This window comes from Onychostoma macrolepis, chromosome 03, assembly GCF_012432095.1.
Source record: "Onychostoma macrolepis isolate SWU-2019 chromosome 03, ASM1243209v1, whole genome shotgun sequence".
Lineage (NCBI taxonomy): Eukaryota > Metazoa > Chordata > Actinopteri > Cypriniformes > Cyprinidae > Onychostoma > Onychostoma macrolepis.
Genome location: NC_081157.1, coordinates 42,149,437 through 42,165,663, shown reverse-complemented (window position 1 = coordinate 42,165,663; position 16,227 = coordinate 42,149,437). Strand labels below are relative to the sequence as shown.

The 16,227-nt window shown below is 42.2% G+C and overlaps 1 protein-coding gene across 5 annotated transcripts in view; it reads right to left on the bottom strand.

Moving 5' to 3' along the window:
- crhr1 (corticotropin releasing hormone receptor 1) overlaps window positions 1-16,227 on the bottom strand; it is a 165,774-nt gene that overhangs the window by 56,814 nt on the left and 92,733 nt on the right. Inside the window, exon 1 of one of the 5 annotated variants that reach the window (XM_058769346.1) lies at window positions 3,129-3,439. The exons of the other annotated variants lie outside the window; for them this stretch is intronic. The gene's annotated coding sequence lies outside the window, so the exon portion shown is untranslated. Of the gene's footprint in view, window positions 1-3,128; window positions 3,440-16,227 lie in introns of those variants that run through there. 5 annotated transcript variants of the gene reach the window in all.

Sequence of the window (16,227 nt, the reverse complement as noted above, 5' to 3'; positions counted from 1 at the left end):
AAATCAAGAAACAGGTTTGGTTTGCCTGATAATATTAATAATAATAATATAATAATAATAATAATAATAATAATCACTTTTTTGTCTCTTAGAAATTCACATTTGATAGTAGCTTGAATTAGGATGCAGAGGTAAATTTTTGTTCATTATCAAAATCAGTAACATCTGTACAAATTCTAGTAACCTCAGTTTTATATGGTTAAATTTATTCTGAACAAAATTTTATTTTTATTTTTTTTTATTAAGCATTGGTCTCCCATAGTAGCATACATTTAAATCATGATAAACACAATTAAAACCACACATATAACACCTCAATACCATGGTAAAAAAAATATAACTATATGGGTTTTAGGTAGCCTGTATGAAAAACAGTAGTCTAAAAACATTCAGCACACATGCTATAGCTTAATCACAAATACATACTATAATTTTACGCCATTACTCCTGTAGTAAAATTCAGTGTGAATATCCCACATTTCTGCCACACTACCATGGTGCAGTGAGTGTTACTACAGTAAATCCATGGTAAATGATGGCGATGTGTAGACTTGAAAGCCTTCTGACTGTCTTGTTGCACACAGTGTTTCTCCTGTTTGGTTCTAAACTAGTTTAAATCACAGAATAATGTGTGTTCATCGCTGAATGCAATCGCTTCGATCTCACAGCGCTGTTTACTGCTTGCGTGACCGTCTCATCCGTGAGTAAATGCTCTAGTGAGCTCGTGCCGCGCAGCAGTTTAACTTTGATCCCAGTGGATAAACGGTCCATGTTGCGCGATTCAAATGAGGCGCGCTGTTTCGTTACACTTTTGCTGCATAAACATCATATCGAACATTTATTGACCTCTTAATATCGTTTTATCGAGGAAAAATTATATCACAATAATTATCGTTATCGAATTATCGCCCAGCCCTAGTCTCGCAGTGATCATGTTCATACCAAGGATGCTAAACATTCTTGCAAAATCTCTCAAAATCTGTATCTTCGTCTGATACAGGCTCAAACATATAAGGTTGGATGCCTAATTTCTTCATCGTTCAAGCCGGACAGTAGAGATCTGTTTGCTGTGTAAGATACTGAAATGAGCCGCGCTGAGAAACAGCCAATCAGAGCAGAGCTCAACATTATTATTCATGACCCTTCCAAATAAGGTAATAACAAACCATTTAATTCTAGGGACAAATCCTAGGGTTGTAAATTGACATGTAAAACCATTTCTGGAGATTTTTTGCCCTTACCTAAGCCACATACCTTCTATGTAGACATCAGAGAACAATTTAAAATATTGTATCACTGCATTCTATGGCACCTTTAAAATAAACAGCCAGTGGTGTAAAACTGTGCCACTGCTGCCTCTGTTTAACTCAAAGTGTTACATACTGTACATGAAAGTATGAATCAGGGGCACAAGCCTTCTCCAGTTACCACACAAGCAGTTAATCAGAGCACTATTTTTGCCATGACAGCTCGCAGATTTCACCTTGACAAAATGCAGCCTAATTACCCTCTTTTCTTACAGTCTCTTAAAGGCACAATATGTATGTTTTCGCCGCAAGAGGGCAATGAAACAAACAATGAAACAAAGGCGTAGTTGCACAGCCGATGCAACCCGACGGGACTCGGGCAGAAATCACGTTAATGGACGAGCTAATGTATTAAAGATTTATTAACGTCATAGTATTAAGCAGGGTGAGGCTGAGCCATCAGAGCAAAACAATGCCACTGAACGAGCGTGACACATGGCTCGAAAGCAGCGGAGCTGTTATTATGCCACAGTCAACCGCTTCCGCTCCTTCCGGTCGAGCGTATGTGGGGTAAAGCAGCACTGTTTTATCACAGTAGATACATTTGAAAGTTCTGTTATAATGCTACTCTGTGTGGTCGTCACCTGTCTAATAAAACGCATTTCATATGAAAGCGTATTTGGTGTTTCCATGTTTTCTACAAAACAAAACCGGAAATCGAGGGTGTAATGATGTCATTGGCAGGCGACACAATGACCAGGGATGAGCCACTATTTAAAATGGCTATTTATCTGGATTTAAACATTCTTTGAAACCTTTGGGATAATGTAAGTACACAAGTTTAGATAAGATTGCATACCTTTTAAGACAAGTGTATATCTAATAGATGGAAACTGTAGTATTAAAAACACTTTACAATAAGATTCCATTTGTTAGATAACATGACCTATCAATAAAAAATAGTTATATAGCAATTATTCTTCTTAGGGTTCATTTCAAAATATATAAAATCAAAAGTTCAATTTGTTAAAATTATTTAATGAACAATGAACAAACATGAATGATCAAGTGTTTGGTATCTTATTGTAAAGTCTACACAGGAGATACAATTTGACTGTACTTTCTTTTATTAAAAACTGGGTAACACTTTACAATAAGGTTCATTAGTTAACTACATTAGTTAACATGAACTAATAATGAACTGCACTTATACAGCATTTATTAATCTTTGTTAATGTTAATTTCAACATTTAATAATACATTATTAAAATCTTGTTAACATTAGGTAATGCACTGTGAACTAACATGAACTAACAATGAACATCTGTATTTTTAATAACTAACGTTAGCGAAGATTAGTAAATACAGTAACAAATGTATTGCTCATGGTTAGTTCATGTTAGTTAATACATTAACTAATGTTTAACTAATGAACCTTATTGTAAAGTGTTACCAAAAACTGTGTACATATTTAATTTTAAAGGGCTTTTAAAACCTGCTAGCTATCCAGCCAAGAATAACAACTAACTAGCTAAAAAAAAGCCCAGAACTGCTTTTCTGACGGACTGAAATGACATAAACACCGTTAACCATTTGTACATTCACTAACAAGCATATTTTAGATTTACAATTCATTTAAAAGCCTCTGGTGTGTACAAATTGTAAATAGCATCATGTCCTCCTGTTTTTTTTACCGTAATAAAAGTTATAGGCACACAACTCCATTCTAATGCTCATTATATTAGCGTTAGCCACGCTTATGCTAACGATTAACTCCGCTAATAACGATGCGATGTTTATTTCAATCTGACATTCAAATTAAAATATGGAATGATATTCATAACAGAAGCTCTAAATATTAAATATTAAATTGAAACTTACCTGCTTAAACTCTTTCATTTGATCCGGGTGCCGGTCTTTAAAGTGTTTTGTTGGTTTGATGTGTTTTCTCCTTTTGATGTCGCCCTGTCTCAGTGATTTTATGAAGAGAGCGCATCTGCGCACCTCTCGGATAGCGCATCAAGAACAGGGCTGACCGGGTACTCGGTACCACCGGTACTTACAAAAATCTAGTAGCGTGACGTTTTCATTTTCTTAGTACTGACTTGGTACTGAAGTACCGGGTCTTTTGACAACACTAGAAAAAATGTCCATTATGCTACACACACAAAAAATGAAGTAGATATTTAATTCTGGTACATACATAAAAAATAAAATCACTTTTTAAAATTTTTTGCAAATAACCTAATCAGATTTAAGGGGAAAATGTAATAATTAGATTAATAAAGCATTAGCTCCATTGAAAGCAGCACGACCCTTAAGGAATAAAATTGTGGCCATTATAATACCTCAAAGCGGGAAGTCTGCAAATCTCTAACTGCTCGATCCTCACACAGGGCACAAGTACGCGTGTTGCCAACCATCACCATGGCAGCTGAGGGTGGGGGTCAGGGAGGCGCTATCGTTGCTGACAGGCTGGCAGCACTGGTGACAAGTGGCCATAAGTTCTCCCCAGTGGAAACCTGGGAGTATGCCTGCTGCAGCACTCATGAAACAAACTATTAATACAGAACTAATCCTATTCATGCCGCATAATAATGATTGAAATTAAATCTCTACTGCAAAAGCTCTTATGAACTGCAATATGATCTATACTGCAGTTTAATAAATATAATGTTATTATTCAATACTTTTATATAACAGACACAGTATTGAGTTGATTAGTGCTGTCAAATCGCGATTAATCGCATCCAAAATAAAAAAAAATTGTTTACATAATATATGTGTGTGTGTACTGTGTATATTTATTATGTATATATATAAATACACACACATGCATGTATATATTTCAAATATATATATTACAAAATATATTTGAAATTAAATCTATATATAATATGTTAAGTGAGGGATATTGTACATCCAGCCAGTTGTTATCGACACGAAATATTAATTTGAGCTGAAATATTTTATTAATTAATTAAATGCAAAGCTTCCACAAGGAAAAACAGTTAATAAACAGCTTCTTGACAAAGGTTAGACAAGATGGACATTTAAGGAATATTTAATATACATGTAAGTATGTATTCTTATGTAAATAAAGCACATAATTTATTTATTTTGTGCAGTATACACATTTATTTTTCATTCACACTTCCTCGTTTGTTCATTCATTTATTGTATTATTTTTGCAGTTTTAGCACTACATATTCATGTTCTGCACTTTCGCATTTCCCCATGTTTCTCTGTAGCTCTTGCTTATACATAAAGCAGTTAAATAATAAGGTGTAAATGGTACAGCAAAATCTCTACCAGCGAACATACTTTTTACACCCTATCATTTAAAAGACCATTTTAAGCATCATTTGCTGCATTCCATCGCAAAATGGGCTTTGCTATCTAAAAACAAACAGACTGTAAAGGATGAAAACATTAAGCTTTGCAGGATATCCAGGGAGCATGGAAACTGTCTGGCTGTGGTGTGGATGCACACAGGAATGAGACGGTGCCGACCGGCCTGTGATTCAGACCTCACAGCAGCTAGATCCAGGTTGGCAGGAGAAGATCTAGTCATTACACCACCCAAGCTGGTTGAGTGGAGTGCCTATGGCTTTTCTTTTCCTTTCCCAAAATTTTCAGACAGGGCTTTGTCTAGTTACAAATGACAGAGTTTTTTTGAATTTCTGCATCTTGACTGCTACCTCAATTCAAATTGAAGAATTTATTTTCTCTATCAAATTCTGAATGATGCACTACAACTGAGCTTCATTATGAAAGGTCCTTTTTTAATGAATTAAATCTCCAAATATTTGTATTACAGTATTGTAAATAGAGTGGCCATCTGTCCAGTTTTAGGTTGGACAGTTACCATGTACACCTACTAGCACACATGCTTGAGTCAGATGCACATTCGTCCTATATATATATACTGAATATATTTCTGTCATGACAACTCTCGGAGGGATTGGCATGGTATAAATTGGCGGCAGGTGCATCCACTCATTAGGTTTTACGCTGAGGAGCCGAGAACGAGTCCCTGGCAACCAGCGATGGTTCGAGATTGTGGCATTCCCTCCATCAGGGAACGAGGGTTACGTACGTAACCGAGACGTTACCTATCTGTCGGTCACTACGAGTTATGTCGTGACGACATAGGGGTCCTATGGGAAGCGCCACAACCTGAACCCCGTCACAACCTTGTGGCATGCAGATGCTGACAAGCGAGCGAGTGACAGACAAATGCCATGCGAAAGGTCGCAACCTTCCCATCGCCCCAGCGCAAATTCGCTAACCTTGGTGCCCGCAGGGACCACTGAGTAAATCGCTGCTGGAGATAGCCAAGCCGCTGTTCCTTTCCCCACAGAAGTCGGAAGGGATTTCGACCTTCAATGAAAGATAGCTTCAAGTCTTTCCTATTTGTTGTTACAGCTTGGCAGTAACGACGGGGAAGCGAGCCTTCCAAAGTAGGGCGCTACGGAGGCCACATCCTGCCCGAAGGGAGGTAACATGTGGAGACACTGATATGGACTGACCCAGGCCTGGGGCAGTACTACATACGACTGAACCCTGGGGCAGATCCTACCTAGGGGTAGGGAGGAGAGCTGCCAGCAGGGCCTGAACAGAGGGCTCTGTCAAAGGGAAGACACGGGTTTACCGTGAGGGAAACCTTACCGTGGTAGAATACACATATGGTATTACCCGAAGGGAATCAAGCCATACGGACACCTAGCCCAGTACAGGGGCTGACCGGAGACCCGGGCAAGTTAACACAAGTACTGGGCCTGGCGTCAGACTGCTCCACCCAGTCTGACTGCCGGGGGTGCTGGAGGGACTCCACCAGGGTTCGCCGTCCGCGGAACTGAACTGGAGGAGGAAAACGGCGCTCGTATCCCTGGGTGAGGGGGAATGGCGCAGCAAGCGTGACACCGGCCAGCTCTTCCCGCCACTTACCTGTTACCCAACACACGGGAAGAAACTGGCTCAACGTGGAGATTGTAAAATCTCGCGAAGGTGTTCGGTGTCGCCCAGCCCGCAGCTCTACAGATGTCTGCCAGAGAGGCGCCGTGCGCCAACGCATAGGAACAGGGAACACTCCGTGTGGAGTGAGCCCTCACCCCTAGGGGGCACGGCTCGCCTTGGGATTGGTACGCCAAGGCGATGGCATCCACTATCCAGTGGGCCAACCTCTGCTTGGAGACAGCCTTCCCTTTCTGCTGACCTCCATGGCAGACAAAGAGCTGCTCAGAGCTTCTAAAGCTCTGGGTGCGGTCCACGTATATGCGCAACGCTCTTACGGGACACAGCAACGCCAAGGCTGGATCTGCCGAGGGCAGCGCTTGCAGGTTCACCACCTGATCGCGGAAGGGCGTGGTGGGAACCTTAGGCACGTATCCAGGCCGGGGTCTCAGGACAACGTGAGAGTAAGAGTAAGGCTGTGCGTTCTGAGGCATCCTTGCAAAACTCCATGGGTCCCAGAGGGGACTGGCTAGAGGTGCGTGGGGAGGCACTGCGTCCCCTGAACCGCACTCTCTTGGCCGCTGGCAAGATGGGTCGTGGGTGAGAGTGAGGAGGCAACGCGTCGCACACTGTCGGCCCGTGGACCTGAAAACCCGGAGGAAAAGGAAATTGCTCTTTCTTTTGACAATGTCGGCTGAACAGAACCAGAGATTTTCCACCCGGCCCTCCTCCGGGGGAAGGAGCGGCGCTGTCCCTGCCGTCTCCTGAGAAAGAGCAGCTTCCCACATCACTGGGTTACCCGTGTCAGGGCCGCTTTGTCGCCTATCTAGGCGATTAGGGTCCGACTGGGACACAGGGGGCGCCGCACTCCTGCGAGAGGCTCGACACACCTGCATATGGGACAATTCAGCACGGGGCGGAGCAGCTCTGGAGGATGCGGGAGGGTGCCCTCGGCGACAAGAAGACTGGGGCTTGCCCTGCGGCGGAGCGGTGCATCACGCCGGGGCAAGATGTGCTACTTACCTGTTACCCAATTGGCCTCGGTCTGCTTCTGTACTGCCGAGAACTGCTGGGCACAGTCCTCGACAGTGTCGCCGAACAGTCCAGCCTGGGAGGCAGGCGGCAAACAGCGCACTGTCGACATCGCTCTTCTCAACAAGGCTGAGCCATAGATGGCCCTCTTGGACCCCAAGTGTGGACATCGCCTTCCCGAGGGACTGCGCTGTGACTTCCATCGCCCATTCCTGCATCAACCTCGGGTTGGTACTACCCTCGTGCATTTTAATGCCTTGGCTGGTGTACTCGCAGGATAGCCATGGCATGCAGGGCAGAGGCAGCTTGGCCCGCAGCACTGTAAGCTTTGGCCGCGAGCGGCCGTCAGCCTACAGGCTTTGGACGGGAGACGAGACGATTCCTCGCACCGAATGAAACGCTGGGCACGCCGTGAGACGGCACAGCAGAATCACCGGGGAGCCGCACAGAACAGCTGCTGCGGGAGGAGTGAGAGGTCCGTGGGGACTGGCCCGGCGGAAAGGCTCTCACTGTAACCCTCAGATCGCTCAGCGTACTAGCCGATGGTTCTCTGCTCTTGGCAGAGAAGCCAGCGCGGGTAGTGACAGAGGGAGCCCCTCCCATCCCCGTGAGGAGAGATAATTGCGTTCGCAGCGCTGCCATGGTTACACGCTCAGGCGAGCGCATAAACCATCCACGAATGCAGCTTCAGCGCTGGATGCCCAGACACTGAAGACAACGATCGTGATCGTGGCCGTGGACTGAGGATAGGAAACGACCGCAACCAAGAGGACACGGCTGGAACGGCGTCTATAAAAAGGCGAACCGGCCGTGATTTGCTCTTTTAGGAAATCTGCTCTTTTAGTTGAAGTGCCCAGGGAATCGCTGCAGACAGGAACACCGCTGTTCGCACCATAACGCCAACCAGAACAGCTTCCAGACAGACGATGAATGGCTCTTTGTGGAGATCAACACGTTCATCCACTCGGCTCGAAGAAAAATCTAATGAGTGGATGCACCTGCCGCTTATTTATACCCGTGTGCACGGGAGTGGCGCAGGTATGCAAAATCCACTAGCCAATATTCATTGGCGTTTTCTCTTAAGTCAGAGATGATTGGGGCTCCCAAGTAAATCCCTATGTCGTCACGACATAACTCGTAGTGACCGACAGATAGGGAACTCTGTGTATGTATATGTATATGTATATATATATATATATATATATATATATATATATATGTATATAAAATTGTTTATTGTTTATATATTATCAACTGTTTTTGTTTCTATTCCACCAACAGAAATAGTTCAAAAAGTCATTTAGACAATGACTTGCCACCACCTACTGGCATTTTAAGTTTCATGTATTTTCCAACATTTTATGTTTCTATAGTCAATATTTTATATTTAATACAAGAAGCTCATAACAATTTATTCAATTGTAACTGCACTGTAAATGTGTGCATGTACACAAGGTTAGAAACGTTGCACTGAATAAATAAATATGTATATTAAAATTCTAACTTCATTTATGTTCATGTTCATGTACATACATACATACATATATACATACACAAGGCCAAATATTGTCCCTTAAAGGGATAGTTCACCCAAAAAATGAAAAAAAAAAAAGTATTTTAATATTTTAATATACTCATTACTCACTCTCAGAGAAGAATTTCTTTATTCTGTTCAACACAAAAGTAGATATTATGAAGAATGTGGGTATCCTAACAGTTGCTGGTAGCCACTGACTTCCATAGTATTTTTCTCCATACTATGAAAGTGAATGGCTACCAGCTACTGTTAGGATACCCACATTCTTCAAAATATCTTCTTCCGTGCTCTGTGGAAGAAAGAAACTCATATAGATTTGGAACAACATGAACATAAATTAAGTTATAATTTTAATTTTGGGGTGAACTATCTTTTTATTGGATGAGTATTTTCTGTCATTGCTTGTAGGTTTAATATTATTTTTCAGTTTTTATCCTGGCTTCACTGAATCCTGCAAAGTGTCCTCCTTTCTGTTGTTTTAGTAATTGTCACCCTAATTGTAAATTTGCAAATTACATTCTCCTCCTCCTCGAGTGCCGAAGTGCAAAAATCAATCGTGAACACTTGAAACACTTGAATCTCCACTATAATCTGTATGCTTTTCAAGCAACTCTTCCTTTCACAGGTCTCTTCTGAGTTTCTGCATGGGTCTCGCAGTCTTCCGGTGCCTGCTCATGACTGCATGTGTTTTGGTTATTAGCATTCCCACTGCCTTTCCTGGGTACGATGAAGTAAGGGCTGTAAAACCCTTGCCTCATCTCGGCTGGAGGGACCGGCTCGATTGCATCCTTTGCCAGGAGGACAGGAATCTCCTTGCGCAAGACAGGAGCGTTCGAGCTACCACTGAAGTCTCGAGAACACCACTGAACTTGGGAGGTCGCCTGGCGAACTGAATCGCGTAGCCGAGTCGAATCATGCGCGTGAGCCAACGAGACGGGCTGGGCAGTGTGAGCCACGCCTCCAGACGCCGTGCAAGTGGCTCCAACGGCACGATCGACATACCTGCGGTGGTGCAGCGAAAGGGAGTAGAGCTGGATGGTACAGAAGGCTGTGCGTTCTGAGGCATCCTTGCAAAACTCCATGGGTCCCAGAGGGGACTGGCTAGAGGTGCGTGGGGAGGCACTGCGTCCCCTGAACCGCACTCTCTTGGCCACTGGCAAGATGGGTCGTGGGTGAGAGTGAGGAGGCAACGCGTCGCACACTGTCGGCCCGTGGACCTGAAAACCCGGAGGAAAAGGAAATTGCTCTTTCTTTTGACAATGTCGGCGGAACAGAACCAGAGATTTTCCACCCGGCCCTCCTCCGGGGGAAGGAGCGGCGCTGTCCCTGCCGTCTCCTGAGAAAGAGCAGCTTCCCACATCACTGGGTTGCCCGTGTCGGGGCCGCTTTGTCGCCTATCTAGGCGATTAGGGTCCGACTGGGACACAGGGGGCGCCGCACTCCTGCGAGAGGCTCGACACACCTGCATATGGGACAATTCAGCACGGGGCGGAGCAGCTCTGGAGGATGCGGGAGGGTGCCCTCGGCGACAAGAAGACTGGGGCTTGCCCTGCGGCGGAGCGGTGCATCACGCCGGGGCAAGATGTGCTACTTACCTGTTACCCAATTGGCCTCGGTCTGCTTCTGTACTGCCGAGAACTGCTGGGCACAGTCCTCGACAGTGTCGCCGAACAGTCCAGCCTGGGAGACGAGAGCGGCAAACAGCGCACTGTCGACATCGCTCTTCTCAACAAGGCTGAGCCATAGATGGCCCTCTTGGACCCCAAGTGTGGACATCGCCTTCCCGAGGGACTGCGCTGTGACTTCCATCGCCCATTCCTGCATCAACCTCGGGTTGGTACTACCCTCGTGCATTTTAATGCCTTGGCTGGTGTACTCGCAGGATAGCCATGGCATGCAGGGCAGAGGCAGCTTGGCCCGCAGCACTGTAAGCTTTGGCCGCGAGCCGACACAGCAGAATCGCCGGGGAGCCGCACAGAACAGCTGCTGCGGGAGGAGTGAGAGGTCCGTGGGGACTGGCCCGGCGGAAAGGCTCTCACTGTAACCCTCAGATCGCTCAGCGTACTAGCCGATGGTTCTCTGCTCTTGGCAGAGAAGCCAGCGCGGGTAGTGACAGAGGGAGCCCCTCCCATCCCCGTGAGGAGAGATAATTGCGTTCGCAGCGCTGCCATGGTTACACGCTCAGAGCGAACGCATAAACCATCCACGAATGCAGCTTCAGCGCGCTGGATGCCCAGACACTGAAGACAACGATCGTGATCGTGGCCGTGGACGGAGGATAGGAAACGACCGCAACCAAGAGGACACGGCCGGAACGGCGTCTATAAAAAGACGCGAACCGGCCGTGATTTGCTCTTTTAGGAAATCTGCTCTTTTTAGTTGAAGTGCCCAGGGGAATCGCTGCAGACAGGAACACCGCTGTTCGCACCATAACGCCAACCAGAACAGCTTCCAGACAGACGATGAATGGCTCTTTGTGGAGATCAACACGTTCATCCACTCGGCTCCGAAGAAAAAATCTAATGAGTGGATGCACCTGCCGCCTATTTATACCCGTGTGCACGGGGAGTGGCGCAGGTATGCAAAATCCACTAGCCAATATTCATTGGCGTTTTCTCTTAAGTCAGAGATGATTGGGGCTCCCAAGTAAATCCCCTATGTCGTCACGACATAACTCGTAGTGACCGACAGATAGGGAACTCTGTGTATGTATATGTATATGTATATATATATATATATATATATATATATATATATATATATATATATATATATATATATATATATATATATGTATATAAAATTGTTTATTGTTTATATATTATCAACTGTTTTTGTTTCTATTCCACCAACAGAAATAGTTCAAAAAGTCATTTAGACAATGACTTGCCACCACCTACTGGCATTTTAAGTTTCATGTATTTTCCAACATTTTATGTTTCTATAGTCAATATTTTATATTTAATACAAGAAGCTCATAACAATTTATTCAATTGTAACTGCACTGTAAATGTGTGCATGTACACAAGGTTAGAAACGTTGCACTGAATAAATAAATATGTATATTAAAATTCTAACTTCATTTATGTTCATGTTCATATGTACATACATACATATATACATACACAAGGCCAAATATTGTCCCTTAAAGGGATAGTTCACCCAAAAATGGAAAAAAAAAGTATTTTAATATTTTAATATACTCATTACTCACTCTCAGAGAAGAATTTCTTTATTCTGTTCAACACAAAGTAGATATTATGAAGAATGTGGGTATCTAACAGTTGCTGGTAGCCACTGACTTCCATAGTATTTTTCTCCATACTATGAAAGTGAATGGCTACCAGCTACTGTTAGGATACCCACATTCTTCAAAATATCTTCTTCCGTGCTCTGTGGAAGAAAGAAACTCATATAGATTTGGAACAACATGAACATAAATTAAGTTATAATTTTAATTTTGGGGTGAACTATCTTTTATTGGATGAGTATTTTCTGTCATTGCTTGTAGGTTTAATATTATTTTTCAGTTTTTATCCTGGCTTCACTGAATCCTGCAAAGTGTCCTCCTTTCTGTTGTTTTAGTAATTGTCACCCTAATTGTAAATTTGCAAATTACATTCTCCTCCTCCTCGAGTGCCGAAGTGCAAAAATCAATCGTGAACACTTGAAACACTTGAATCTCCACTATAATCTGTATGCTTTTCAAGCAACTCTTCCTTTCACAGGTCTCTTCTGAGTTTCTGCATGGGTCTCGCAGTCTTCCGGTGCCTGCTCATGACTGCATGTGTTTTGGTTATTAGCATTCCCACTGCCTGCGCTAATAGGAGTGCGTTATCACAGCTGTCTATTCAAGTCCTCCCCCTCATCACTCACATCCCATTGATCCACTGCACCAAGCCTTTTCCGCTTAAGATGTGTCCTTTCAAGAATAATCGCACGCTCAGAGTCGGGCCTCACAATCACAATCCTCTGCAGCAAATGTTGAGAGGGGTCACAGGCAAAAGCACAGAGTGATGCAATTTTAGGCCATAAACACAGTAACAAAAATCATAAACTGCAGGGAGCTAAAGCAGGCCGCTTTCTCTGCAGGAGGTCGGCGCTAACAAGCTGCGGCTGCTTTACGCAGGGCCTGCGGCACCAGAGGAACGAGCCTCCTAGAGCGTCCTTGAGCACAAATGGTGTGCAGATGTACTGGTAATGTCCCATGCTGGGGCCCAGTAAGAGCGACCTGTCTGTCCACTCGCACAGTATAGTGGGGGTGCTGGCGAAGTGCCATTGCCTCATACAGCGGCCATGTGCTCCGAGGTCTGCTGACTCTATCACCCTGCTGACCCTCATTGCGTAAGCATGGACAGAAATAGAAGAGCAGAGGTCCTCCTCATCTAGTGCTGCTTAAAGGAAGAACAAGTTTACTTCTGACTGTTTAAAGAGTGACTACATAAAAAGAAGGCACATTTCAGAGGTTAATAGTAGATGTTTATCACAGCTCTAAAGCACTACTCAGATGGAAGTTGTTTTATGTAGTAATTTTATATATATACATAATCTACCGTTCAAAAGTTTGAGGTCGGTAACAAGGTTACTACTGTTAACTAAAACTAAAATCATTAAAAAAAAACACTTAAGTTGAGTTATACAAGTCATTTTTAACATAATTTACATTAAACCAACTTTAAAAATCAAGTTGAATCTCATACAACTTTAAAAAGAAAAAAGTTTAAAATTGCTCAACTTATTTTGATGTAAAAAATATAAGTTGCCATGACTTACTGATCATATCTTTTTTATTTGTTTTATAACTATATGGACACATAAAAAAAAAAAATAATAATAATACATGAAAAAAAAAAACTAAAACTTTAATGTAACACAATAATAAAAAATATCAATGATACTAAAATAACACTAATTTCTTTTTTAAAGAAGTCTCATGCTCACCAAAACTATATTTATTCCTGCATTTATTATAAAAAATACAATAAACATAGTAATACTGTAAAATGTCAATTTAAAAAAAGTACATTTACCGCATCTTTAGTTGGTAATGGTAAATCTGAATTTTTAAGCAGCTATTACTCCATTGTCACATGATCCTTAATAAATGCTGATTTGGTACTCAAAAAAAAAAAAAATAATTCTTATCAATGTTGAAAACAGTTTTTGTGTGGAAACAAAATTTGTTTCGGGAGGAGGACATCTCTTTTTTTTCTTTTGAATTCAAGATTCTTTGAATAGAAAGTATAAAATAACAATGCGAAACAGAAATCTATTGTGTCTTGACTGTCACTTTCAAACAAAATAACATGAAATTATATATATATACATACAATGAAGAATATATAAAAACAGTGTTCAGATGGGAAGTTAACACTATTACCAACTGGTATTTTACTCAGAAAGTTGGCAAAACAGTCCATAAATAAGGCGCACCGGGCAAAAAATCAACACATTTTGCTCACAGTATTTGACAAAGGTCAAAACAAATGAGGAGAAGCTTTGTGTAACAATAATAAACCACAACTGCTGTCATTCCAATTCAGACAAGATTACTGCTCTCAGACGACCATAATTGCTCAGTGATTTTAACCGAGGATGTTTAACGGAAAACACCATCTCGTTCGATTCTGACAGGATTAAAATCACAAAATACATCTGTGAAACACAAAGTTACATGACTTTCCTCAGGGAAAACCAGATCTGTCCAAAAAAGCTACATCTACATAAACATCAACAGCAGAAAACTGTTAAAAACTTATACCACTAATGTGGCCATTTTAACAAAGCGCTGTTTGTGATTTTTATTAATACATTTGTTTTTGCCAGAGGACATCTAATGGACAATTGTTTAGCAAAATTTAGCAGGACACATGCTATTCTAGTTAGAGTCATGCAAAAAGCACAATTGTTGCTTTCATGGATTTATTTGTGTTTTAAGTAAAAGCTCTGGACGTTTGAAATAATAAAGCATTATTCAATTTAGTTACCCACACATAATGAAAAACCACTATGGAGTCTTCAAAGTTAAATACACACACTGCTTTCCTAAGAAAAGTACTTTTTATAGATAGAAACTATTTCCTTCTGGGATAAAGGGCCTTGATTTCAACTTGCATTTATTATGGTTTATTTTAAGGCATTATATGCAGAGAAATACTGTCATTCTGCTTTTCTGTACTCCCTCCTGTCTCTGCCCTGAGGGCACATGTAAGAAGGTTTTTGTGTCACACAGGACAGGAAGGCTCTTCCAGTCTAGCCTTTTGTCAAAAAACAGGATGAAAAAAAAAGCTAGCTGCCAACAGCGGCTTGTCACTGTTATGTTGACCTGAGCTGTTGTGGCTGAGCCCTTCAATGGTGCCGCCCACAGCAGCTTTGCTCTCCTTTCTAACGTTGAAGCCTCCTGCATTTTACCTAGCACCGCTCATTCTGTGAATGACGGAGGAGCCAGGTTAAACTTGGCTGACAGGTGAGCACTGATATGGAATACAAGGCCATTCCTGAAATTACGTGAGGTTACAGTGTTCTGTAATCTTAGTTACAGTATAATCAATTCACTCTTGCTACTGTAGGTAATGGCCTATTAGCATTTATATAGGATGATTGTATCTAATATCCAGCTCGCGGGTCTTATTTTCTGCTCTTAAACAATGCAGCAAGGTACCAAACATCACAACTGGATTTACTAAATTCAATGGCATAAGATACAGTGAGTTCTTCATTCTGATTGCTGGACTGGATCTTGTATAAACACTATGATTTGGTCAGCAAATCATATTTTGATTATTTGGCAAATATTGCAATCACAATATTATTAACAGTTAACATATCTAATTGCTACTGCTATTTGGATATTGATGTATATGTGTGTGAATATATATATACACAGTGGTGTGAAAAAGTGTTGGCCCCCTTCATGATTTTTTTTTTTTGCATGTTTGTCACACTTTAATGTTTCAGATCATCAAACAAATTTAAATATTAATCAAAGATAACACAAGTAAACACAACATGCAGTTTTTAAATGAAGTTTTTTATTATGAAGGGAAAACAAAATCCAAAACCCACATGGCCCTGTGTGAAAAAGTGCTTGCCACTAAACCTAATAACTGGTTTTGCCACCCTTTGCAGCAACAACTGCAATCAAGCGTTTGCGATAACTGGCAATGAGTCTTTCACATCGCTGTGGAGGAATTTTGGCCCACTCATCTTTGCAGAATTGTTTTAATTCAGCCACACTGGAAGGTTTTCAAGCATGAATGGACTGTTTAAGGTCATGCCACATCATTTCAATTGGATTTAAGTCCACACTTTGATTTGGCCACTCCAAAACCTTAATTTTGCTTTTCTTGAGACATTCAGAGGTGGACTTGCTGCTGTGTTTGGAATCATTGTCCTGCTGCATAACCCAAGTGCGCTTGAGCTTGAGGTCACAAACTGATGGCCGGACGTTCTCCT